This window comes from Pleurodeles waltl, chromosome 7 (assembly GCF_031143425.1).
Source record: "Pleurodeles waltl isolate 20211129_DDA chromosome 7, aPleWal1.hap1.20221129, whole genome shotgun sequence".
Taxonomy (NCBI): domain Eukaryota; kingdom Metazoa; phylum Chordata; class Amphibia; order Caudata; family Salamandridae; genus Pleurodeles; species Pleurodeles waltl.
This window is the reverse complement of record NC_090446.1, coordinates 679,866,540-679,892,067: the sequence shown is the minus strand read 5'-3', so window position 1 is coordinate 679,892,067 and position 25,528 is coordinate 679,866,540. Positions and strand designations below refer to the sequence as shown.

The window sequence follows — 25,528 nt, the reverse complement described above, 5'->3', positions numbered from 1 at the left end:
GGTTAGCATTATTTTTGTAACCCTAAACCGATGCTAAACCTTTTTTGGGATTCACAAACCAATGCAAATTGCTATTTGTGTTGGTTTGTTTGGCAAAGAAACGCAAACAGAGGGAAACGCTGCTTTGTATTAATTTGCACCAAGGAGGCGTTACATGGGTGGTGCATGGGCATGCCCGTGCTACCACCCATGGTTTTTAATGCTAAACCCTATCCTCAAACATCAGTAGAAAGGGTTTAATGACAAAAATTAACACCGCTAAAAAGCAGACGTTAAACTGAGAAATGTTTCCATTTCTCCGTGCTTTTCCGACTTTGCATGTGTGCTGCACTGTGCAGCAAACATACAAAGAATGAAAAGCTTGTTCAATGTCTAGGCATAATATTTTGTATATAAAGGATACCCTTCTTGTACAAACCCTAAGCTCACACACACACCCTAGCACTATGGCACTAATGTGTGTGCGTGGCACATGGCAGCTGAAATCAGTGCTGGGGCAAAAGAGACAGAAGGAGAGAGCCATATCTATGTGACTATGGCGCTTTCCTGCTCTCTCCTTGTCAATCAATGCAGCACAGCTCCAAATGTTTGGCTGCTGCACTGCATTGGTTGACAGGTTTCAGAATCTGGGCTTTAGACAGTAAAGCCATCTCACTTCATCTTCATTGTCAACTGCATCTTGAACATATTGCTCTTTGGGGTCATCTTCCCCACCATTAGTAACCACACTATTTGATGGGGAAAGGTGATAACTAAGACGTTCTTGAATAGACATGCACGACCAAGCTCACGCTGGCCTAGAGTCAGATTCTTTTTGAGTGCGGGTGGCCTTATCTGGTACTGGCTGAGATGCATTTGGTTCCAGCAATCTCTTATCAAATTTTCCTATCATCTCTTGTAGGGACGCAAAGCAATCCAATGCAGCACCTCGAAGTGTAAGAGTATAAGAAGATATGGACTATTGGCACTAGAAGTGCAAACAGTAATGGCATCCTCAGCTTACTAATGCATTCACCAGTGTCCACATCTCATTGCTGTCATTGAATAAGTGTGCTTCAGGTGAAAGACTTGTCTGACCTTCCTATTTCTCAGTATGATCTGCTAGAATCAGGTCTGGTCCTCACTCTATAGATGAAGTGGGCCACTACATCTTCACTGTAAATATTTCCTTTTTTATTTGTTACCATTAATGGGCCCACTGATGGGATTGTCAATGGTATTTTTGCCACCTGTGATTTACTTGTCAAAATGGTTAAAGTGTGAAATGTCTACCAATTTGTTGTTAGTGTTTCAACTGTGTCCTCAACTACATCTTGAGATACAAGTGTTACATCAATATGGGAAGCTTGGAAGTCAACTGTTCACTGGATAACGGTCCCCTAGACAGGATGCTCAATGCTGGGATCCACATCAAAGAGACTTATTGAACCTCCAACAGAAGAGATGATGCAGTTTAATTTCCAGTTGTCGAGAAGGAGTTACAGCCTACCTCAGATACTTCTCAGGCTAAAGTACCTTTTGCACTTTGCTCTTTACAAAATACTTGCTCCTCGCCCTTTTCACAGAAGAGGGATAGTAGGAGGTTGTTCAAAACTCCAATTAGGAAGGTGTGGAACACCTGACTGGCTCATTACTAGGCAAAGCTCCAGCATTAAAAACAAGCATTTGCAATGCAATGGGTCTTGCGTTTGCTCGAGTAAGAGCTATTTGTGTTGTAAATTCCGAACTTAACACATACATTGAAAATAAAAAGTAAAACAGAAGTTCGCTCACAGTCAAACGTATTATTGACAAAAATGTAATTATCCATGAAACAGGGTCGATGTGATGCAAAGCACTCGACTACTGCGCATCCAGATCATGCTGCATAGGAAACAAAGAGAAAAAAGTAGTCTAGAAACCATACGCAAAACACAGAGCCTCATATGTTTTCAGTAGTTTTCCGGTGCGCTGAAGGAGGGCTAAACACTGGAAAAGGTATGACGTATGCATGCCTTCCACTAATAAAAGAAAACAAATTTTAAAGTGCAAGCCCACAAACCAACCAAACTCATGAGTGTGCGGTGGGCATGGTTACAAGCCCATAGAGAGAATACAGCAGGGACAGAGCACTTTGCGCTCGACCCTAGTGAATACCAGTCATCTCAGCCTCTCCTTAAGGGTGTTGTAACCCTTTACGGAGGACTTTAGGTCACTTAATTGTCTTTATAATGGACTGAAACACAATGATGTGGAGTGACAATAACTCTAAGAAAGTAATTACTATTGAATCTATTTAATTTTACGATGGCTACACTCATATCTTACATATGGGCAAATCTTGAAATATTACTGAGGTAGATAGCAAACCTGGAAACATTGGCATACTCTCAAGATTGTCAGCATGAAAACAGATTTCTTCATGCTGCAGTGCTAAACAAGCATTTGCAATGCAATAGGGTCTCACATTTCTCTGAGTCACAGCTATTAGCAGTTGTAAACTCCCAACCGGACTTTTCTTGCCACATTAAATGGAACAAAAACAGTGTGATCGCACTGCGACAGTTCACTCGTATGGACAGTTAAAGACGGCCTGCAGGTAGAAAAAAATGCAAAATAATAGCGCAATCGCTCTGCTACCGTTCACTCATAGTTAAACCTATCGGCAAAAGTGCAATAATGCAAAAGTGCAATTATGTACATACCCGGCAAAAGTGCAATTAACTACGTAACAGGGCCGATGTCATGCAAAGCGCTGGACTTCTGCCAAGCGAAATCGCGCTGTGAAAAAAAGATAAACAGTAGTCGACAAACCTGATGGGAAACAGCGAGACTCGCATGTTTTCAGTACTTGGTTGCTGCGCTCGAGGAGGGCTAACCACCAGAATAGGCATGGCGTACGCGTGCCTTCCACTAATGAAAGCAAGCAGATTTTGAAAGGCAAGCCCACAAACCAATTAAAGACACTGACGTAACATGGATGGGGTTCCGAGCCCTTTTCTATCTACTAAAGCGTCTCGCAAGTGAAATGCATGCGCAAGCGCATGCGACGCATGCTCGACCCTAAAAAATACACTTCTCTGTTCAGTGACTCAGTTATGCAATGTGCTTCCTGGGCACCTCCATCGGGCTTCACTCCTCTAGCTCAGAAATCAGTAGAAACTTGCTCTTTGTGAAAATGTAGTGCTCCCAACTCATTCAGCTTTGGGTTGATTCCCTTAAAATCATACACATTTGCTACTGTTATGTTTTTTCCCAACCCACACTGGTGAGATAGCTCATTGCTGTTGAAATGTTAAGTGTAAGCTGAAAATCCCCTTTCAGTCTCAAGAGGCCTGCCATATGCTTTCACTTTTAATAAAATCAAAACGCTTAGGTTTGGAAATTGTAACATCTGTTAACTATGGGTCATGAAAGGGCACAAATCTGAGCTACAAACAACTATTTAAAATACACGTTTTCAATATTACACTATTTAATGAAATCATACTGTATAGTTAAACACGCACTTTGTAAATCCCTTCAAATATACAAATACTATTTGCAGTTGGCTTATTTGACAGAATCTAGGTTTATTTATTATTTTTTTATTGAGAAGGAAGAAATAACATGTTAGTACTGTACATTGCTGTACATTGTTGCAGAAGCAGGATCGAAAGATAATTGTGAGGTGCTGTAAACAGTGATGATGAGTGATGGGGCAACAAGAGGTAAACACATAGCATCATCAAATAGATTTCATAATAACCATTCTGGGGGTCATTCTAACCCTGGCGGTAAAAACCGCCAGGGCGAATGACCGCGGTAGCACCGCCAACAGGCTGGCGGTGCACCGCTGGGCATTCTGACCGCAGCGGTTCTGCCGCGGTCAGTAGCGGGAAACCGACGGTCTCCCGCCGGTTTCCCCTCTGCCCTGCAGAATCCCCCATGGCGGCGGAGCGCGCTCCGCCGCCATGGGGATTCTGACACCCCCTACCGCCATCCTGTTCCTGGCGGGTCTCCCGCCAGGAACAGGATGGCGGTAGGGGGTGCCGCGGGGCCCCTGGGGGCCCCTGCAGTGCCCATGCCAATGGCATGGGCACTGCAGGGGCCCCCGTAAGCGGGCCCCAAAAGGAATTTCAGTGTCTGCTTTGCAGACACTGAAATTCGCGACGGGTGCTACTGCACCCGTCGCACTCCAGCAACTCCGCCGGCTCCATTCGGAGCCGGCTTCATTGTTGCTGGGTCTTTCCCGCTGTGCTGGCGGGTGGCCTTTTGGCGGTCGCCCGCCAGCACAGCGGGAAAGCCAGAATGGCCGCCGCGGTCTTGTTACCGCGGTGCGGTCATTTGGCAGTAACCGCATGGCTGGCGGCGACCGCCGCGGTTAGAATCACCGCCTCTGTCTGTTAAGCAAGCAGGGTGGATGGAATAAAGTTTGAGAGTTAGCCAATGGAAAGCAATGGAGTGATGGATAAGTCAGAATACCTTGGTTTACTGTTCAAAGGGAAAAGTTTGCAGAAGACATTGTGACGTGAAAGGGCTAACTAGTTTAGGCAGTCTTGATGAGTGAAAATGCATACAGAAAACCTGTGTACTGCGCTGAGCCAGTGATGTTCGTTTTCAACATTTCACAGGTGCAGCCATTGGTCAAAATATTGTTTTGTATCAGGCTGCACTGAGCTTGGGATTTTTGTTTTCAAAGTTCAGTAGACATCATTATTTATTAAGATTCTTTTATGTACTGTACCAGGCAGCAGTGCTGACCTTGAGAGGGTTTGGGAAGATGATCAATGGGCCCTAGCCAGAAACATGAAAGAAGAGAATAGAATGTTGCGTAAGCCAATTTTTAGTGTATAAGAAAGCACTGGGGCCAAAGCTTCAGGGAAGCTCACAGATGGTTATATGTTGGAACCACGGGTGCCTAAATCACCTGTGGCTCAACAACGAGGTCAGAACAATGACCTCGTTCTAAACACTAATGCCTTTACCACAAATGTGTTTACGATTTTACCGTTGTAAACGCATTCCTGGTAAAGGCTTTACCAATCACCATGCACAACCCAGCATGCTTCCACTCCAGCCCCCCACACCACCCCACCCCTTAAACCTAAACCCTGACCCCCACCCTACTCAACCCTTATCACCCCAAGCCCCCAACCCCACCCCAAAAACTAAAAATACCCCAAGTGCCCACCCCGCCCCTAAAACCTAAACCCTGCCCCCCAAACCCTAATCACCCCCAGTCACCCCCAAAACAGCCCCAGTCTCAGCACAACTTACCTCCTCCTTCACAGCGTCCACTCCGACTCCCTTCTGTACCTTAACCACGCATGTACGTTGTTCAGACATGCGTGGTTAAGGTACCAAAACCAGGGAGTCGTGGAAAACGAAAGCGTTCTTTTGCTTCCGTTTTTCACAACCTCGTGGTTCCATACTTGTTCTTCCGGGTGTTTCCCCTCACAGATTGAGTTGTTCAGAGCCACCATCACCCACCGCCTCCCACTGTCACTGTTTATTAGGGAGGGAGAGTAAAGTAGTAGGACTGGGCTTCCCAGTGTTAAGTTCAGTTCCAGGGGACAAAGGCCAGATTCTTATGCTTTCTCTTGATCTATAGAATTGTTACGTTGCGTTTTGATTTACTGTATTGTGAATGATTGAAGACTGTTTCTTTCTCATGCTATTGTTGTGCCAGCACAGCACTATAAATATATATGCTAGTGTTCATCCATTATTGAATCTAGTGTTATTTATGCAACTGCTCTGTTGTTTACGTATTGAAGTCATATTCATGTTCGCATTTCTGATTAACTGCATTGCAATTGATTCCGGACTGAGTTTTTCCCTACCATTGTGCTGTTAGTGCACTGTATGCTTGTATTTGGCCATTGGAGTCAGTATCTAGGGTGACAGGTTGGATTCTCCTGTGTTAGTCTTAGTGATAGAATTACTTTGGTGCCATAATTCACTTCATCATGAGTGATTACATCACATACCTCTAACCATGCTGCTAATGTATAACCATCATTAAATATATATATATATATATATATATATACATATAAATATATATATATATATATATGTTTTGTACTAGTGTTGTTCATGCAGCTAGTCCGCTGTTTAACTATCATTGCCTATATATGTGCCTATGCTAGTGTTTTATTAAAGTCATTGTGTCAGCTACATGTGTTTGTTACTATTTACTGAATGTCCTTATTGATTTGTATCTGATTGACAACACTTGGGTTGGTTGTCAGTAGCCAGTCCAAGACACGTAGGCAGAATGTAATGCACAAAAACATTATGGTCTAAATATTCGGTACCGCCATATCATGAAGGTGAATATGTATAGATAAGTATGGATTTACTATTTATAGCTCCACATCAAAGTGCATTGCCGATATATTTATCCATGTTAGATACATTAGGCTTATGCTTTTTTGGTACTCAATATTTAGGCTATGATACTTTTGCATATCCATATTTTTCCCTTGATATTCTGGTAGCATATCCAGAAGAAGAAAGGTAACTTGCCACTGTGGTGCTCCAGTTGGCGGGAGAGATCCTATAGAGTGGTTTTGAATGATGGAAGGGTGAAGGTCAGCCACAAAATCTGGAAGTGAACACCACAGTAAAAAACTTAAGTGTTGAAAGCTAAAACTTGTTCCTTCATGGGTTTTAAGAGTCGCAATTAGGCCACGTTATGAGTGGCAAGTTCACAGGTTTCTTGATTTCTGCTGTGGGTGGTGGGTTCAGCTTTTTGTATAATGCACTTGTTCATCAATTAGACATCCAACCCATCAGCATTTCTAGCTGGTGTCAATTTGGGGGTATTAATGGTGGCACCTTGTAAAATCAGTTATCTAATCCCAATGCATCTGGACATAAACTGCCCAAAAGATTGTTTAAAAAATGGGTTTTGCCTCTTACTTGTGAAATGATAGAGACCAGGCTGTGGTGGATTGAGAGATGAGACTGACATCTGATTTGGACAGCGCCTGGTTTCCACTTGCTGTTTCTGTGATAGACATACATATTTCTAGGTGCATGCCTTGGTGGATTATAATGTCAAAGTTTCTCGTAGTATAAAAAAGCATAAGACAGCCAATGACGCATCCAAAAGGATGTCATGCTTGTGTGACGCTCACAAGGGTTTACCAATATACGGAGGCCTACAAGGTCAAGTAGATGATATCTAGCTGTCCCGTCCATGATGCTTGCACTCAAGCTCTTCCTCCAGTACAAGCATTTTCAAGCAAGTACAGCATAATAAAGGTATTTTGCAATCAAATTACACGTACCTTTCATTGAACATTCACATAAAGTCACTTTGAAATAATCTGTCGCAGATAGTATGTTTTCGATCTAATGCTTCGGTGATGGCCTTATCAGAAAAAAAACAAATTGAGACCCTTTCTGCCATTCAGTCCTATTGTTTTGAATTTGGAAATTGCAGAGTGCAAGTTTAGCTGCTAGTACAGCCAAGCTTTTCTTTTATGTAATATTTCATTATTGCTGTCTTAAATATGCATGCATGCATCATATCAGCCATCAATCTTTATGTGAGCCTCAATAGCCAATTATTTATTTTTATAACTTTAGTTGTCATCTTACATTGTTATGATTTTGTGTCACATGTCATGCTGGGTCATCACCCTTGTCTGCTTTCTTCAACACCGACGTGACTCCCTTGCAGTAATCCTCAGTAGCCACAATGGTTGCCTCCACAGTATTTAGAAGTGCATGCCTGCCTCTAACACATGCAAAAATGGATGTCAAACAACCGGCTATTCTTCAACTCCACCAATATGACATCCTGCTCATTGCCACTCAAAGCACCCTTTCTAATTCAGTTAGGAACTTTGGAGTTGTCTTTAATGCCCAGGTTAACATTGTAACCAAGAGCAATTTTTTTTAAATCCACCGCCTTGCTGGAATACCCTCCTACTATGAACTCAAGATAAAATGGCCCTAATCATTGCTGTGGCTCTCTCATACTTTAAATCATTTAATGGATTATGGGGGTCATTCCAACCCTGGCGGTCGGTGTTAAAGCGGCGGCCATCCCGCCAACAGGCAGGCGGTCAAAATAATGGAATTCTGACCCTGGCGGGAACCACCAACACAGCCCGCCACTTTAACACTCCGACCGCCACGGCGGGACAAACAAACAGCGCGGCGGTCACCGCCAACAGACAGGCGGCAGACAATGTACCGCCCACCCTATCACAACTCATCAATCCGCCACCTTTTCCGGGGCGGGAGCCCCGCCGATAAAAACACGGCGGAAACAGACTACGAACGGGAAAACGCTCACCTCTATACACTCCACGAGGAATCTGGACAGCATGGAACCCGAATTAAACATCCTACCAGCTATTGTCTATCTGCTCCTCTACCAGGAGCATGAACGCCTGCGCAGACGACAACGGTGAGTACTGCACCTACGACACAGGGGAGGGGGGAGGAGAAAAGATTACGGGGACACACATACGCCACACCCCCCCCTCACCCCCAACTATCTACACACCAATGCAGAGCAACAAGTCAGAGTGACACGCCCCAAACCCCCCGGAATAATGCAAAGACAAAATAAAATGATTATTAATATTTAAGTATATTATAGCATATTTGAAGTTAAGTGAAATATGAAATAGATAAATAAAATATAATACAACATGAACAATATATACATAGGTAAAAAGTCCGGCACATATTGGCTACCTTCCATTGTTCGTGGGCCAATGTGCATAAACACATGGGCAAAGCCCACACACGAGACCTGATTCCATTGGAGAGAACACTGCTGGGGCATCAGATAATAAAACTACAGGCACCTCAGGGGGAAGGGAAGGGGGTGCACCTCAGCCACATGAGTCCACGACGCCAGATCCACGAGGGGCCTCCATGCCCACTGTGCCATCCTGGGGAGTGCAAAGCCACAGTCTCTCAAGTCCCTACAGTGGGTGGGCTGCCCACTGGACCATCCTGGGGAGTGCAAAGCCACAGTCTCTCAAGTCTATACAGTGGGTGGCTTGCCCACTGTTACATCCTGGGAAGTGCAAAGCCACAGTCCATCAGGTGGATTACAGACTCCACTGGTCATGGAGGAGGCATGTTGCCCAGAGTGCTTCGTGAAGCCCTGCCCGACACAGATCCGGCCCTGCCAATGGGCCAGCGGTGCTTGACAGGAAGGGCCCAGCGGAGCAGTTCAGAGATGGCGGTGCCCAGCGGAGCAGTGCTTGAGATGAAGGGCCCAGCGGAGCGGTGCTTGACAGGAAGGGCCCAGCGGAGCGGTGCATGACAGGAAGGGCCCAGAGGAGCAGTTCAGAGACGGCGGTGCCCAGCGGAGCGGTGCTTGACAGGAAGGGCCCAGCGGAGCAGTTCAGAGACGGCGGTGCCCAGCGGAGCGGTGCTTGAGATGAAGGGCCCAGCGGAGCGGTGCTTGACAGGAAGGGCCCAGCGGAGCAGTTCAGAGACGGCGGTGCCCAGCGGAGCGGTGCTTGACAGGAAGGGCCCAGCGGAGCGGTGCTTGAGATGAAGGGCCCAGCGGAGCGGTGCTTGACAGGAAGGGCCCAGCGGAGCAGTTCAGAGACGGCGGTGCCCAGCGGAGCGGTGCTTGAGATGAAGGGCCCAGCAGAGCGGTGCTTGAGATGAAGGGCCCAGCGGAGCGGTGCTTGACAGGATGGGCCCAGCGGAGCGGTGCTTGACAGGAAGGGCGCAGCGGAGCAGTTCAGAAACGGCGGTGCCCAGCGGAGCGGTGCTTGAGATGAAGGGCCCAGCGGAGCGGTGATTGGCAGGAAGGGCCCAGCAGAGCAGTTCAGAGACGGCGGTGCCCAGCGGAGCGGTGCTTGACAGGAAGGGCCCAGCGGAGCAGTTCAGAGACGGCGGTGCCCAGCGGAGCGGTGCTTGAGATGAAGGGCCCAGCGGAGCGGTGCTTGACAGGAAGGGCCCAGCGGAGCAGTTCAGAGACGGCGGTGCCCAGCGGAGCGGTGCTTGACAGGAAGGGCCCAGCGGAGCGGTGCTTGAGATGAAGGGCCCAGCGGAGCGGTGCTTGACAGGAAGGGCCCAGCGGAGCAGTTCAGAGACGGCGGTGCCCAGCGGAGCGGTGCTTGAGATGAAGGGCCCAGCAGAGCGGTGCTTGAGATGAAGGGCCCAGCGGAGCGGTGCTTGACAGGATGGGCCCAGCGGAGCGGTGCTTGACAGGAAGGGCGCAGCGGAGCAGTTCAGAAACGGCGGTGCCCAGCGGAGCGGTGCTTGAGATGAAGGGCCCAGCGGAGCGGTGCTTGACAGGAAGGGCCCAGCAGAGCAGTTCAGAGACGGCGGTGCCCAGCGGAGCGGTGCTTGACAGGAAGGGCCCAGCGGAGCCGTTCAGAGACGGCGGTGCCCAGCGGAGCGGTGCTTGAGATGAAGGGCCCAGCGGAGCGGTGCTTGACAGGAAGGGCCCAGCGGAGCAGTTCAGAGACGGCGGTGCCCAGCGGAGCGGTGCTTGAGATGAAGGGCCCAGCGGAGCGGTGCTTGAGATGAATGGCCCAGCGGAGCGGTGCTTGACAGGAAGGGCCCAGCGGAGCAGTTCAGAGACGGCGGTGCCCAGCGGAGCAGTGCTTGAGATGAAGGGCCCAGCGGAGCGGTGCTTGACAGGAAGGGCCCTGTTCAGCAGTGCTTGTCACGGCGGGGCCCTGTTCAGCGGTGCCTGTCTTGAAGGGCCCTGTTCAGCGGTGCTTGTCACAGCGGGGCCCTGTTCAGCGGTGCTTGTCACTGCGGGGCCCTGTTCAGCGGTGCTTGTCTTGGCGGGGCCCTGTTCAGCGGTGCCTGTCGTGAAGGGCCCTGTTCAGCGGTGCTTGCCACGGCGGGGCCCTGTGCAGCGGTGCTTGTCTTGTGTTCCTAGGGAACCAGATCTGGACAATACTTCCCGCTCAGTCGCCATCCGACCTTTTGCTTGCGGGGCCCTTCTGTGCTGGAGTCCTGGGCCCGTGGGTGTCCTCTGTCACACCCGAAATGGGGATGGTGGGGCCCTCCTGGGCAGCTCGCCTGCTGCCGGACATGTCCGCCCTGCTGCCCTTGCCCTCCTTCGCCGAATCTCTGGGGCCCTTGCCCCCCTTTGTGGATGTGCCAGGTGACGGTGCCAGGGTAGTGTCTTTGGGGGCTGCCGTCTCAGGCCTCTCGCGCCGGCCCTTCCCTTTTTTGGTTCTTTTCCCAGGGGGTGGGCTGGCTGTCCCCTTGCTGCTGGCCGATGTTCCTGCCCTAGGAGCTGGTGGACTCCAATAGCCCTGTACAATGGTCCTAGTAGGTGCAGGGCTTGTGGTGGCTGAGGTGCTGATTGGACTCTTACGAGATGGAGGGGGTGGGTCAGGTGATGCAAAGAGGTTAATTTTGGAGAGGAAAAACTTTTTAGGAGCAATGGGAAGGGTAGGTGCAGTGGGTATGGGAGTGGAGGAAGAGGATGTGGTTGTAGAAGAGTCAAGTGTGCTGTCTTTGGGTGCAGGTGCTTGTGACGGAGGCTGTCGTGAGGTGGATGGCTGTTGGATGGGTGGCTGCCTGCGTTTGTGTGGTTTGAAAGAGGGGGTGACAGACACAGTGGGAGAGGACACTGGGGACGTGTAAATGGCAGTGGGGGTGGTGACTGCACGTGTGCGGAGTGTTCTGGTGGGTGTGCTGGTGATGGAGGTACTGGCTGAAGATGTTGTGCATGCAGGTGTGAGTGGAGACATCACAGGGAGGGAGGAGGGAGACGAGGAGGAGGGGGACAAAGAGGAGGCAGTGGCTGTTGGCATGTCTGTATGTGGATGTTGCTTGGGTGAATGCTTGTGTGATCTGTGGTGCTTATGTCTGGATGAGCTGCCCTTGGGTGTTGATGTGTGTGCAGGCTGGTCTGTAGGTGTGTCTGGGATAGGCAGAGGAACAGGGGAGTGGGACTGGGTGGAGGGAGTTGGAGGAGGGAGGCTAGAGACAGGGACAATGGCTGCCGTCAGTGCTGAGGCCAGAGCGTTGAACGATCGCTGATGGGCAGCCTGACCCGAATGAATGCCCTCCAGGTATGCATTGCTCCGGTGCACCTCCCTTTCTACACCCTGGATGGCATTCAAAAGGGTAGACTGCCCAACAATGAGCGTCTGGAGGAGGTCAATGATCTCCGCACTGATGGCAGCAGGGGTAACTGGGGCAGGGCCTGAGGTGCCTGGGGCGAAGGAAATGCCCGGCTTCCTACCCGAGCGGGTACAGGGCGAACGCTGAGGGGCTGCTGGAAGGGCGGAGCTGGTGTGCTGGGTGGCGGCTGTACCTGTTGTTGCGGTGGGCACGGATGTTGCCGCCACCACAAGGGAGCTCCCTTCCGAGGACGTGTCTGTGTCACTGACGTCTCCACGGGTCCCCGTTGTGGAGCTCCCCTCGCCCTCCGTCTCACTGGTGAACTCGTAGTCGGTTGCATGGCCCTCCGGGGCCATGTGAGATGCAGCTCCCTCGTGCGCCAATGACACTTCTCCTCCGCCTGATGATGCTAATGCACACATGAACAGGAAGACCAAAAAAAAGGGGGGGGGGAGAAAGAAAGACATGTTGAGTGCATGCATTGGCGACACCGTTGGCGGAGAGGACAGACACAGAAGCCCCCTGCACTACGCCGCGCACTCAGTGTACGCTACTCAATTATTGTGACTTGGCCTACAAGTGTATGACGACAAATGCACACATAGGTGAGCCCGGGCCATGGATAGCTGTACTTAGCACCCTACAGAGGTGGGGGGTGGGGGCACAGGGCCATGCCATACGGAGGGGCCTAGCCTACAGAAACCGCCCTGGCCTAGAGATAGCCACAGCCCTCCTCCCCCACCCAGACACCTCCACTGTGCGCTAATATAGCAGAATGTGCTGATACTCACCCCCTTGTGTCTGCTGTGATGTCCTCACGCGCCCATCCAAATCGGGGTAGGCCACCGCCAGGATCCGGGACATCAGGGGGCTCAATTGCCGTGTGGCACCCCTCCTAGGCTGGGAGGCCATCCCCAGCAGAGCCTCGGCGGTCTTTCTGCTCCCGCGGCGGATGTCCTCCCACCTCTTGCGGCAGTGGGTGCCCCGTCTGTTGTGGACCCCCAGGGCCCGGACGTCCTTGGCGATGGCACGCCAATTTTCGATCTTCTGATGGGCGCTGACCTATGTGACATTTACAGGGTGGGAAAAGAAATATCATCACTTTTCTGCATGGTCGATGTGAGTGGCCCCCCCTCCCCAACCTTGCCATGTGGCACATGCTCTCATCTGTCGTGCGATGCATTCCTCATTCGATCCCCTCACCACCATCGTTCATTCACCCCACTCAACCCAGGCATTGCCCCCTAAGCATGGTCCCAGTGTACTCACTTGTTGGTCTGGAGGACAGTAGAGTAGGGCATACTGGGGGAGGACCCCATCCACGAGTGTCTCCAACTCTTCTGAAGTGAAGGCAGGGGCCCTTTCCCCAGTCGCAGCAGCCATTGTCTCTTCCAGACCGAGGTCACAGCAGCACTTGCAGTATAGGTCCTCTCCTGTGGATGATCAGGTCTCGAGTGATTAAGCAGATAGAAAATGGCGGTCACGCCCGCGGCGGTGCGTACCGCGGCGGTGCGTACCGCGACCGCCGGCGCAATTCCTCATTGGCTCCTGAAACCCATAGGGGTCAATGTTAACCAATGCGGCTTTGCACCGCGGTCTTCGACCGCCTACCGCCACGGTGTGCCACGCCATCGCAATGAGCTCACATCCAATTGTCACACTTCACAGGTCAGGCAGCCGCCATTTCAAAGGCCCACATGGCTTAATTTCTACTGCGTCACACAGGCCTAGGCCTTGCATTGCCACTCATACAAGCCATTCAATGCATAGAGAATCGTGTACTGTGCAAGCTGTGTGAACATACCTGTAGGTTACTTGACTCTGTGCTCCATGTTGTCCTTCCTAGGCACCGTCCGCTGGGACTTGTGAGGAGATGGAGGGCTGTTCCCGTGTACAGACCGCTGGTGGACCTGTCGACAATGGAAGAACGACATGTCATACTGACATACAGACTTGACCGTGCCACTATACAGGAACTGTGTGCCCAGCTGGAGCCAGACCTGATGTCACCCATCCGCCAACCCACAGGGATTCCCCCTCTAGTGGAGGTTCTGTCAGTACTCCATTTTTTGGCAAGTGGATCATTCCAAACAACAGTGGCCATTTCATCAGGGATGTCTCAGCCTTTGTTTTCTAAGGTTTTGTCAAGAGTGTTGTCTGCCCTGATGAAATACATGCGGAGCTACATTGTTTTCCCTGAGGTGGAGGATTTGGCGACAGTGAAGGGTGATTTCTATGCCCTTGGACATATTCCCAACATCATTGGTGCCATTGATGGGACCCATGTGGCTTTGGTACCCCCCAGAGGAAGTGAACAGGTGTACAGGAACAGAAAAAGTTATCATTCGATGAATGTCCAGGTGGTCTGATTGGCAGACCAATACATCTACCATGTAAATGCCAAATTCCCTGGGTCAGTGTATGACGCGTACATCATGCGAAATAGCAGCATCCCTTATGTGATGAAACAGCTACAGAGACACCGTGTGTGGCTAATAGGTGACTCTGGTTACCCCAACCTCTCATGGCTACTGACCCCAGTGAGGAATCCCAGGACCACGGCAGAGGAACGGTACAATGAGGCCCATGGGCGGACTAGGAGGGTGATCGAGCGGACCTTCGGCCTCTTGAAGGCCAGGTTTAGGTGCCTGCATATGACAGGTGGATCCCTAATGTACTCACCAAAGAAGGTGTGTCATATCATGGTGGCCTGCTGTAGGCTTCACAACCTGGCTTTGCGACGCCAGGTGCCTTTCCTGCAGGAGGATGGTCCAGATGGTGGTGTTGTGGCAGCGGTGGAACCTGTGGAGAGTGAAGAGGAGGAAGACGACGGGGACGACACAGACAACAGGGACAGAGTGATACTACAGTATTTTCAATGACACACAGGTAAGAATCAACACCGGCATTTTACAATTACTTACAGTCTCCTGCCTCTCTACTGTCTGTCCTATTCCCCCAGTGTAAGTTAACTGAGTTGTGACTTTCCCTTCAAATTTCAGAGATGTGGCCCCCACTGCGTGACCTCTGCTTTGTTTCCCCATAGACTACAGCTGTGTGACAGTGGTATGTTTTCATCACTGTGTAACTGGACATTTTGACAGCATTATGTTTAATACATTTGTTCACAATACAGGCAGACTCCAGATTGTTTTTGTGCAATACGTGTTTTTATTAAAAAGCAGAATTTAGGGACATGGTGGGAAATCGGTGATGGGGGATGGTGGAGGAATGTCCATGGCAGAGTCCAGCTTTTCAGTCTCACAGGTGCATTGTCCATATGCCTGTGGAAGGTGGAGCAGGGGCAGTTCAAGGTTGGACAGGGTGACAATGTGGGACAGTGGGATAACATCAGGGGGTATCCTTTGCTGGCGGGGGTCTTGACATCCTACTCTGTCTTCTTACGAGATCTCAGTCCCGCTTGCGGGGTGGTTCTTCTTCTGCAGGAGGTGGGGTTCTATTGGCCTGTTGTTGTGTGGGGGCCTCCTGTCCACTAGCGCCGGCGGAGGTGGTTGCCTGTTCTTGGTCCATGCTAGTGACAGGGGCCCTTTGTGGTGCCACATGGTCCCGCAATGTGGTGACAATCTGGTTGAGTGCCCCTACGATGGTGCCCATTGCGGAACTGATGGTTCTAAGTTCTTCCCTGAACCCCATGTACTGTTGCTGCTGCATGACCTGGATCTCCTGGAACCTAGCCAGTACCGTCTCCTGGGAGTGGTGGTATGCTCCCATGATGGAGGAGAGGGCCTCGTGGAGAGTGGGTTCCCTAGGCCTGTCCCCCCCCTGTCGCACAGCAGCCCTCCCAGTTCCCCTGTTTCCCTGGGCCTCTGTCCCCTGGACGGTGTGCCCACTACCACTGCCCCCAGGTCCCTGTTGTTGTTGGGGTGGTGGGTTAACCTGGGTGCCCTGTAGTGGTGGACACACCGCTGATTGACGTGTCCTGGAGACAGAGGCATGGGCCCGCTGGGTGGGAGCTGTGCTGGTGTTCCCAGAGGGGGTTGGGTCTGCTGTGGCCAGTGGCTGTGTGAGGGGAACCGACTGTCCAGAGGTCCCCAATGGTCCGGGCTGGTCATCTGGGTCCAGGGAGACAGAGCTGCTGTCATCACTGGTGGCCTCTTCTGTGGGTGGGAAGGACATTTCTGGACCCTCCTGGGCGGTGTGGTGGCGTTCGGGTCCTGCAGGGGTATAGAGGTATGGTTATTGTTTCAGTGTGTGCCATATCGGTCAATGGGTGGGTGCCCGTGTACCCCAGTGCTGGCATTCTTGTGTGTGGGCGTTTGTGAGGGTGGCTTCTGGGGGAGATTTGTATGTGCAGTGGGAATGCTTTGGTGATGGGTGTCCATGCTTTGTGGACGCATGCAGGTCTAGGTGTTGGGATGGGTGGGTTGTGATGGTGAGCCATTTGCAGGGAGTAGGTGTGATGGGGGTGGGGGTGAGGGTGGGGGTATGATTTGGAATGCAGGTGGGGTGGGGAGAAGTAGTTAAGATTTGACTTACCAGAGTCCATTCCTCCAGATACTCCTGCGAGGCCCTCAGGATGCAGGATGTGTAAGACTTCCTCCTCCCATGCCGTGAATTTGGGGGGAGTAGGTGGGGGTCCGCCGCCAGTCTTCTGCACCGCGATGTTGTGCCTTGATACCATGGAACGCACATTCCCCCGTAGGTCGTTCCAGCGCTTCCTGATGTCATCCCGATTGCGTGGATGCTGTCCCACAGCGTTGACCCTGTCGACTATCCTTTGCCATAGCTCCATCTTCCTGGCAATTGTGGTGTGCTGCACCTGTGTCCCGAAGAGCTGGGGCTCTACCCAAACTATTTCCTCCACCATGACCCGGAGTTCGGCGTCTGAGAACCGGGGGTGTCTTTGGGGTGCCATAGGGTGGTGTGGATGAGGTGTGGGGTGATGTATGTGTTGTAGAGTGTGGTGAGTGTGGTGATGTGTGGTGTTTTGTGCGTGGATATTGTGTGGGTGATGGTGTGGTTTGCCTCTGTGTGATGGTGTTGTCTAAGCAGTGCTGTCTATCTCTGGCTTTCTGTCGTTTTTTTTTGTCGTAGGGGTTTGTGGGTGAGGTGGGTGTGTGTTTTATATTGTATTGGGTGTGTGGGAGTGGTGTGTGTATGTGTATCCGGTGTGTGTATTTCAAATTGTCCAATGTGGTTGTGTTTTGTAAGTGTGTGTGTATTTTGACCGCGGCGGTGTGTACCGCCAATGGAATACCGCAGTTGAAAGACCGCTGCGTGGATTCGTGGGTCGGAATGGCATGGGCGTATTTCTGTTGGCGTGATGGTGGAGGTTTGGTCATCGCCATTTTTTCGCTGACCTTTGGTGTGGCGGACTTTTGTGGATGTCGGATTTTTGGCGGTTTGCCAGTTGCGGGTCAGAATGACCGTGGCGGTTTACCGCGGCCGCAGCGGTGTCATGGCGGTCTTCTGACCGGCGGTAAGTGCCTTTTACCGCTGAGGTCAGAATGACCACCTATGTGTGGGTCTCCCAGATAAAACTTTGACCAAATTGCAAAAAGTACAAAATATTGCAGGTCAAATTATTATTGCTCTTGTGGGTTCCAATCACTTTACCTGGTACTTCACTTGCTTTCCATCAAGACAAGGATCATACTACTCCAATTGAGCATTAAGGCCCTCATTACAACCCTGGCGGTCGGTGTTAAAGCGGCGGTAATACTGCCAACAGGCCAGCGTTAAAAAAAATGGGATCATGACCTTGGTGGAAACCGGCAAAACATACAGCCACTTTAACACTCCGACCGCCACGGTGGTAGCAACAAACACGGCGGCAGTCACTGCCAACAGCCAGGCGCCCACACCATCACAACCCACCCATCCGCCAGCTTTTCCGGGGCGGTACCGACGCCATCAAAAGCACGGTGTAAACAGTACTTGGAAGGGAAAACACTCACCTTTCGACACTCAACGAAGAACCAGGACGCCATGGAGCCAAAGATGCACTTCCTCCCCATGCTGGTCCACCTCCTCATCTACCAGAGTACCAACGGCTGCAGAGGCGACGACAACGGTGAGTACTGTACCTAGGAGACAGGGGGAGGGGGGAGGAAAAAGAGAGTGACACACACATGCAACACACCACACCCACACCCCCACCCTCACCCACAACACCATACACACAAACACATGCATCATTACATTTACACCCCGTAACCCTCTGGAAGAACGCAAGGACAAAAGGAATAGAGTCAAATCAGGGATATATTAGAAATAGTCAGATATATGTAAGAATTTCTAAAACAGTATTTACAAAAATATACAATATGTAAATAAGTCAGTACATTGTCCACTCAAAATGTCCGTGGGCCACTGGGCCAAAACTCATAGGCCAAGCCCACACTTGACTCCTGCCTCAATACGGAGAGAACACTGCAGGGGCATCAGGTCGAAAACTCACAAGCACCTCAGGAGGAGGGTGAAGAGCGGTGCACCTCAGCCGGAAGATGGGACAGTGCCACTGCTCCTGGAGGGGGCTCGTGCCCATAGCAATGTCCTGGGGAGTGCAAGGCCACAGTCTCTCAAGTGGGTGCTTTGCCAACTGCTTGCTCCTCGGGAGTGCAAGGCCACAGTCTCTCAAGTGGGTGGTTTGCCCACTGCTTGGTCCTGGGGAGTACAAGCGCACAATCTCTCAAGTGGGTGGTTTGCCCACTGCTTGGTCCTGGGGAGTGAAAAGCCACAGTCTCTCTAGTGGGTGGTTTGCCCACTGATTGGTCCTGGGGAGTGCAAGGCCACAGTGTGCCAAGTGGGTGGTTTGCCCACTGCTTGCTCCTGGGGAGTGCAAGGCCACAGTCTCTCGAGTGGATGCCTTCTTCCACTGGTTCTGGTGGGGGCTTTGCGCCCAGTGTGCTTCATCCTACCACGGAGAGGGTGAGTGGATGCCGTCTTCCACTGGTTTTGGAGGGAGCTTTGTGCCCAGTGTGCTTCATCCTGTCATGGATAGGGTGAGTGGATGCGTTTCTCCAAAGGTTCTGGAGGGGACTCTGTGCCCAGTGATGCAACACTTGGGGTGTGGCAGTTCACAATCCCTCACCTGGGTGTCTGAGGCACGAGATTTGCAGGGACCAGGTTGCATGACAGTCCATTGAGGCAGGGCTAGATTCCATCCGACGGCTGGTGGGGGTGGTGCCAGTGGTGGAGGGAGGCTCCAGCCCTTCTCCTGCAGCCTCAGACGACTGCCCACTTGGTGGTGTTACTGTCAGCGGTGCAGTTGGCGGTGCTTGCGGCAGGGCCTGCGGTGGTGCTAACGGTGGTGCAGGTGGCGGTGCTGGCCGTGGTGCAGGTGCCAGTGCTGCCAGTGGTGGAGGAAGGCTCCAGCCCTTCTCATGCAGCCTTGGACAGCAACCCACTGGGGCTGTTGATGCTGACAGTAGTGGTGCTTTGGGCAGGGCAGGTGGCGGTGCAGTTGGCGGGGCTTGTGGCGGTGCTAGCGGTGGGGCTGCTGGCGGTGCTGGCCACGGTGCAGGTGGCGGTGCTGGCGGTTGTGCTGGTATCCACCAGGCCTTCACTTGCAGCCTCGGACGGCTGAAGTGCCTTGGCTGGTTTTTTCTGCCCCTTCCTTACCTTGGCAGGTGGTGGTGTGACCTTGGGTCTGGCAGCTGGAGTCTTTGAGGTGGCCTTGCTGGGTGGTTGTGACTCCTTGCCCTTACTGGATTCTCTCCCTCTCTTCACCTTGCCAGGTGGCGGAATAGCTTTGGCCTTGGCAGGGGTTGGTGGCAACGGGTGCCCCCTTTGAGCCTTTGATAGCTGCAGGAACCACAGCGGACAACGATTTGGTGGCTGAAGTGCTGGGGTGGGTTCTGGCCAGCCTGGTCCCGAGGGGAAGGATGGTGGGGGAGGGGTAGGGAAGAGGTCAATGTTTGCCAGGAAAAGCTTCTTAGGGACACCGGGGCGGGAAGAATGAGAGGGTTTGGAAGTGGAGGAAGAGGGAGTGGTTGTAGGAGGTGTCAGTCTGCTGAGTTTGAGCCCAGGTGCATAGGCTGGATGCTGTTGTGAGGTGGATGGCTGTTGGGTGGGTGGGTGCTTGCGTTTGTGTACCTTGGGAGGAGAGGTCAAAGACACACTGGGAGAGGAGACAGGGGACATGTGCATGGATGTGGGGGTGGTGACTGCCAGTGAAGAGTGTGTTGTGATGGGGGGCGTGCTAGTGATGGAGGTAGTGGATAAGGATGTAGTGCATGCAGGGGTGAGTGGAGACGCTACTGGGAGGGAGGTGGATAAGGAGGAGGAGGGAGACACGGTAGAGGCAGTGGATGTTGGTGTGTCTGCATGGGGATGGTGCTTGTGTGAGTGCCTGTGAGATGAAGTGTGGCGCTTGTGTTTGCCTGAGCCACTTTTGTCTGGCGATTTGGGTGAATGCTGGCCTGCAGGCGTGCTTGGGATAGGTTGAGGTTGAGGGGATTGGGACTGGGTAGAGGAAGTTGGAGGAGGGAGGCTAGAGACAGGGACAATGGCTGCCATAAGTGCTGAGGCCAGAGCCTGAAATGCTCTCTGTTGGACCACCACGTCAGAGTGAATGCCCTCCAGGTATGCATTTGTTTGTTGCAAATGCCTCTTGACACCCTGGATAGCATTCAGAATGATTGACAGCCCAACAGTGAGGGATCTCAGGAGGTCAATAGCCTCCTCACTGAGGGCAACAGGGCTGACTGGGGCAGGGCCTGAGGTGCCTGGGGCGAAGGAGATGCCCACCTTCCTGTGTAAGCAGGCATGGGAAACACACTGAGGGGCTGCTGGGAGGATGGTGCTGGTGGGGGGGTGGCATCTGTACCTGTTGTTGGGGTGGGCACAGAGGGGTCGGCCACCACCAGGGAGCTTCCATCTGAGAAGGAGTCGCTGTCTGTGGTGTCCCCTCCTGTCCCTGTCGTGGTGCTCCCCTCACCCTCCGTCCCACTGGTGCCCTCACCGTCGGTGGATTTTACCTCCAGGCCCATGTGGGATGCAGCTCCCTCCGTCATTGGTGCCTCTGCTCCTCAGCCTATTATGCTAATGCACACAAGGACAGTGTGATAAAACAAAGAGGGGGAGAGACAGAAGATACACTTGGTCAGCAACAACACTACAGTTGGCGTACACAACTCACAGGGAGCAGCCCTATGCACTAGGCCATGCACTACCAGTTAATAAGATAGTCACCAGCCCATAGGTTACAATGCCTAACGCCATTAGCTGCACACCTGAAACCCACAGGACCCTGCCCAGTAGTAGATGCCCACTAACACTATTGGGGGTGGAGTGCTTCAGAGCCTGCCCAACAAGGGACCTATCCTAACATGTTCGCCCTGGCCTAGGGGCACCCACAGCTCACATCCCCCACCCAGGTAAACCTTAACGTACGCACAGTCATGAATCTGAATCTCTACTCACTCCCTTGTGGCTGCTGTGATGCCTTCAATCGCCTATCCAACTCCGATGGGCCACCGCCAGGATGCAGAACATCAGGGGGGTCAGGGTCCGATGGGCACCTCTTTGTCGTTGGGAAGCCAGCCCCAGCTGGGCCTCCGCCGTCTTCCTTGCCCCACCCAAGTCCTACCACCGTTTGCAGCACTGGGTGTTCTGGCTGTTAAAGAACCCCAGGGTGCGCACCTCCTTGGCGATGGCACACCAAATGCCCTTTTTCTGATGGGCGCTGACCTGCATGGAAAAGACAGCAGAAAAGGGCATTAGTTAACCATCCAGACTGTCACACTCATGGCCCACCAGATATCTCCCATCCCCTGACGCACATACATTGACCACCATACATGCATCACCCTGGCCAGGACACCTCAGTCCCCCCCTACATTTGACTTACACACTCAGCAATCCATACATTCATGGCCCAAGCATCATGCTCACAGTGTACTCACCTGTTTGTCTGGAGGACCGTAGAGTAGCGTGTGCTGGGGTAGGACCCCATCCACCAGTTTCTTCAACTACTCTGCAGTGAAGGCAGGGGCCCTTTCCCCACACACATAAGCCATTGTCGCTTCTAGACACAGGTCACAGCAGCACTTGCAGTGTAGGTCCTCTCCTGTTGAAGGTCAGGTAGCAAGTGAGTGAACAGATAGAAAATGGCAGTCATGTCTGCGGCGGTGCGTACCATCACCACCAGCGTACATCGTCATTGGCTCCTGGAACCCATAGGGCCCAATGATAACCAATGTGAAGTTGCACGGCGGTTGTCGATCGCCGACTGCAACGGCCCACAACGTCAGCAGAATTACCTCATTTCCACTTGTCTCTCCTCACAGGTCAGGCAGCCGGCATTTCAGGGGGGCACAGGCCATGGCACCTGACTGCATCACAGCAGACACTGGCACATCAACTGACTCTCAAATTCACATACTGTTTCTGTAAAGGAAAAAATGTATTCTAAATTTCACATATGTGTGAATATGACCCTCTGCTCACCGTTTTCCACCGTAGAGTTCAACTGCTGAGGATGAATAGGAGATGGAGACATCCTTCGGTGTACAGACCCCTGGTGGACCTTGCGACTGTGGAGGACAGACACTTTGGCGGTCATTCTGACCTTGGCGGACGGCTGAGGCCGTCCGCCAAGGTACCGCCGTCAGAACACCGCACCGCGGTCGAAAGACCGCGGCGGTGATTCTGACATTTGCCCTGGGCTGGCGGGCGGCCGCCAAAAGGCCGCCCGCCAGCCCAGGGCAAATCAACCTTCCCACTAGGATGCCGGCTCAGAATTGAGCCGGCGGAGTGGGAAGGTGCGACGGGTGCAGTTGCACCCGTCGCGTATTTCAGTGTCTGCTGGGCAGACACTGAAATACTTTTTGGGGCCCTCTTACCCCTGCCGTGCCCATGCCATTGGCGGGAGAGCCACCATGAACAGGATGGCGGTAGGGGGTGTCTGAATCCCCATGGCGGCGGAGCGCGCTCCGCCGCCATGGAGGATTCAGACGGGCAGCGGAAAGTCGGCGGTAGCCCGCCAGCTTTCCGCTTCTGCCCGCGGCTGTACCGCCGCGGTCAGAATGCCCGGCGGAGCACCGCCAGCCTGTTGGCGGTGCTACCGCCGACCTCTGCCCTGGCGGTAATTACCACCAGGGTGAGAATGAGGCCCTTTATCCTAACCTACAGACTTGATCGGGCCACAATCCAAGAAATGTGTGCCCAATTGGAGCCAGACCTGATGTCAGCTATTCGCCAGCCCACAGGTATCCCCCTCTAGTGCAGGTCCTGTCAGTGCTCCATTTCCTGGCAAGTGGTTTCTTCCAAACAACAGTGGCCATGGCATCAGGGATGTCTCAGCCAATGTTCTCAAACATGTTGACCAGAGTGTTGTCAGCCCTGCTGAAACACATGCGCAGCTACATTGTATTCCCCCAGGTGGAGGATTTGGCCACAGTGAAAGCTGACTTTTATGCCCTGGAACATATCCCAAACATCATTGGTGCCATAGATGGTACATATGTAGCATTTGTCCCACCCCGCAGAAATAAACAAGTGTTCAGGAATAGAAAAAGCTATCACTCTGTGAATGTGCAGATGGTGTGTTTGGCGGACCAGTACATCACCCATGGGAATGCAAAGTTTCCTGGCTCTGTGCATGCCTTTATCTTGAGTAATAAGAGCATCCCATATGTGACGGGCCAACTCCCGAGGCACATGGTGTGGCTAATAGGTGAGCCCAAGGTCACCACCCAGTATAAGTTTGTGTCTGGGTATGTGGTTGTCCCTAAGGGTTAGTGTGTGCCTAACAGGTATCCCTCGATATTTGCAGGTGGCTCTGGTTACCCCAACCTCTCATGGCTACTGACCCCAGAGAGGAATGCCAGGACAAGGGCACAGGAATGTTGCAATGAGGCACATGAGCGAACAAGGAGGATCATTGAACAAACCTTTGGCCTCCTAAAGGCCAGGTTCCGGTGCCTCCATCTGACAGGTGTATCCCTGTACTACTCATCCAAGAAGGTGTGCCAGATCATTGTTGCATGTTGCACAACCTGGCCTTATGACGCCAGGTGCCTTTTCTGCAGGAAGATGAGCCTGGAGATGGTCTAGTGGCAGTGGTGGAGCCTGTGGACAGTGAGGAAGAGGAGACAACAGAATTAATATAATTCAACAGTACTTCCAGTGACACACAGGTAAGACACTGTAACTTCACTTTACAGTATATTTCAGTTTTCTGTAGGACATTGTACATGGCAGCCTGATTTCCCTATGTCTATGGCCACATACTGGACCCTTTGGCATCTCTATTTTCAGATCTCTGTGGCCCACTCTGGCTCCTGGTATGTTTATTGCTGCCCACTAAACGTCATACCAACGTATAAATGACTGTATATATGACTTGTAATGTTTTCAGAATGTTGTGCTAATACATGATTCAATCATTTGACAGACTCAAGATTAGTATTTGTTCCAAGGGGGTTTATTTAAGTGCTCATACATAGAGGGGGATGTGCAATGGGCTAGGGTGATGGTGGAGGAATGTCCAGTTAGAGACAAGTCTCTTTGTATCACAGGTGCATTGTCCAATGGGGCATAGGAAGGGAAGTAATGGCAGTTCAAGGTGGACAGGGTGACAGAGTGGGACAGAAGGGTGACAATCAGGAGAGTCTTATTTCCTGATGGGCGTCTTGGCAATGTTCTTCTGCCTGAATCACAGGGACCCTTTTGTGGGGTGGTTCTCCTTCTGCAGGGGGTGGGTTGCTGGCGGCATGTTGGTCCTGTGGTGGGGCCTCCTATCCACTAGCGCCGGCGGAGGTGGAGGGCTGTTCTTTGGTGTGGCTAGTGTCAGGGGCCCGTTGGTGTGCTACTGCCTCCCTCATGGTCTTGCCCATGTCTGCCAGCACCCCTGCAATGGTGACCAGGATGGTGTAGATGTTTTTGAGGTCCTCTGTGATCCCCTTGTACTGTCCCTCCTGCAGCCTTCTGGATCTCATGAAACTTGTACAGTATCTGGCCCATGGTCTCCTGGGAATGGTTGTATGCTCCCAGGATGTTGGAGAGTTCCTGCTGGAGAGTGGGGTCCCTGGGCCTGTCCTCCCCCTGTCACACAGCAGTCCTCCCACTTCCCTGTTGTCCTGTGCCTCTGTCCCCTGAACCGTGTGCCCACTGCCACTGACCCCAGGTTCCTGATCGTCCTGTGTTTGTGGGGTTGCCTGGGGTCCCTGTAGTGGTGGACACACTGCTGATTGACATGTCCTGGGGACAGTGGCATGGGCCCACTGGGTGGGTGCTGTGCAGGTGTTTCCTGAGGGGGAGGCTCTGTGGTGGGTTGGGACTGTGGCAGGGTAACCGACTGTCCAGAGGTTCATGATGGGCCAGGTTGGTCATCCTGATCCATGCGTCCAGAGCTGCTGTCTTCACTGTAGGCCTCCTCTGGGGGAGACTTGGATGTTGGTGGCAACTCCTCTCCGGTGATGTTGAGTAGGGGTCCTGTGGGGTTGAAAATGCAGTGTTATTGTATCTGCCTGTGCCATCTTGTGCATGGATTTGTTTCCCTGTATGGGTGAGATAG

General features: G+C 52.1%; 1 long non-coding RNA gene across 1 annotated transcript in view; it reads right to left on the bottom strand.

The window, feature by feature from the left end:
* Positions 1 to 25,528, bottom strand: part of LOC138247302 (uncharacterized) — a 192,487-nt gene that overhangs the window by 112,532 nt on the left and 54,427 nt on the right. The window contains exon 3 of the long non-coding RNA XR_011194422.1: positions 2,685 to 2,760. This is a non-coding gene — a long non-coding RNA (uncharacterized lncRNA). The remainder of the gene's footprint in view (positions 1 to 2,684; positions 2,761 to 25,528) is intronic.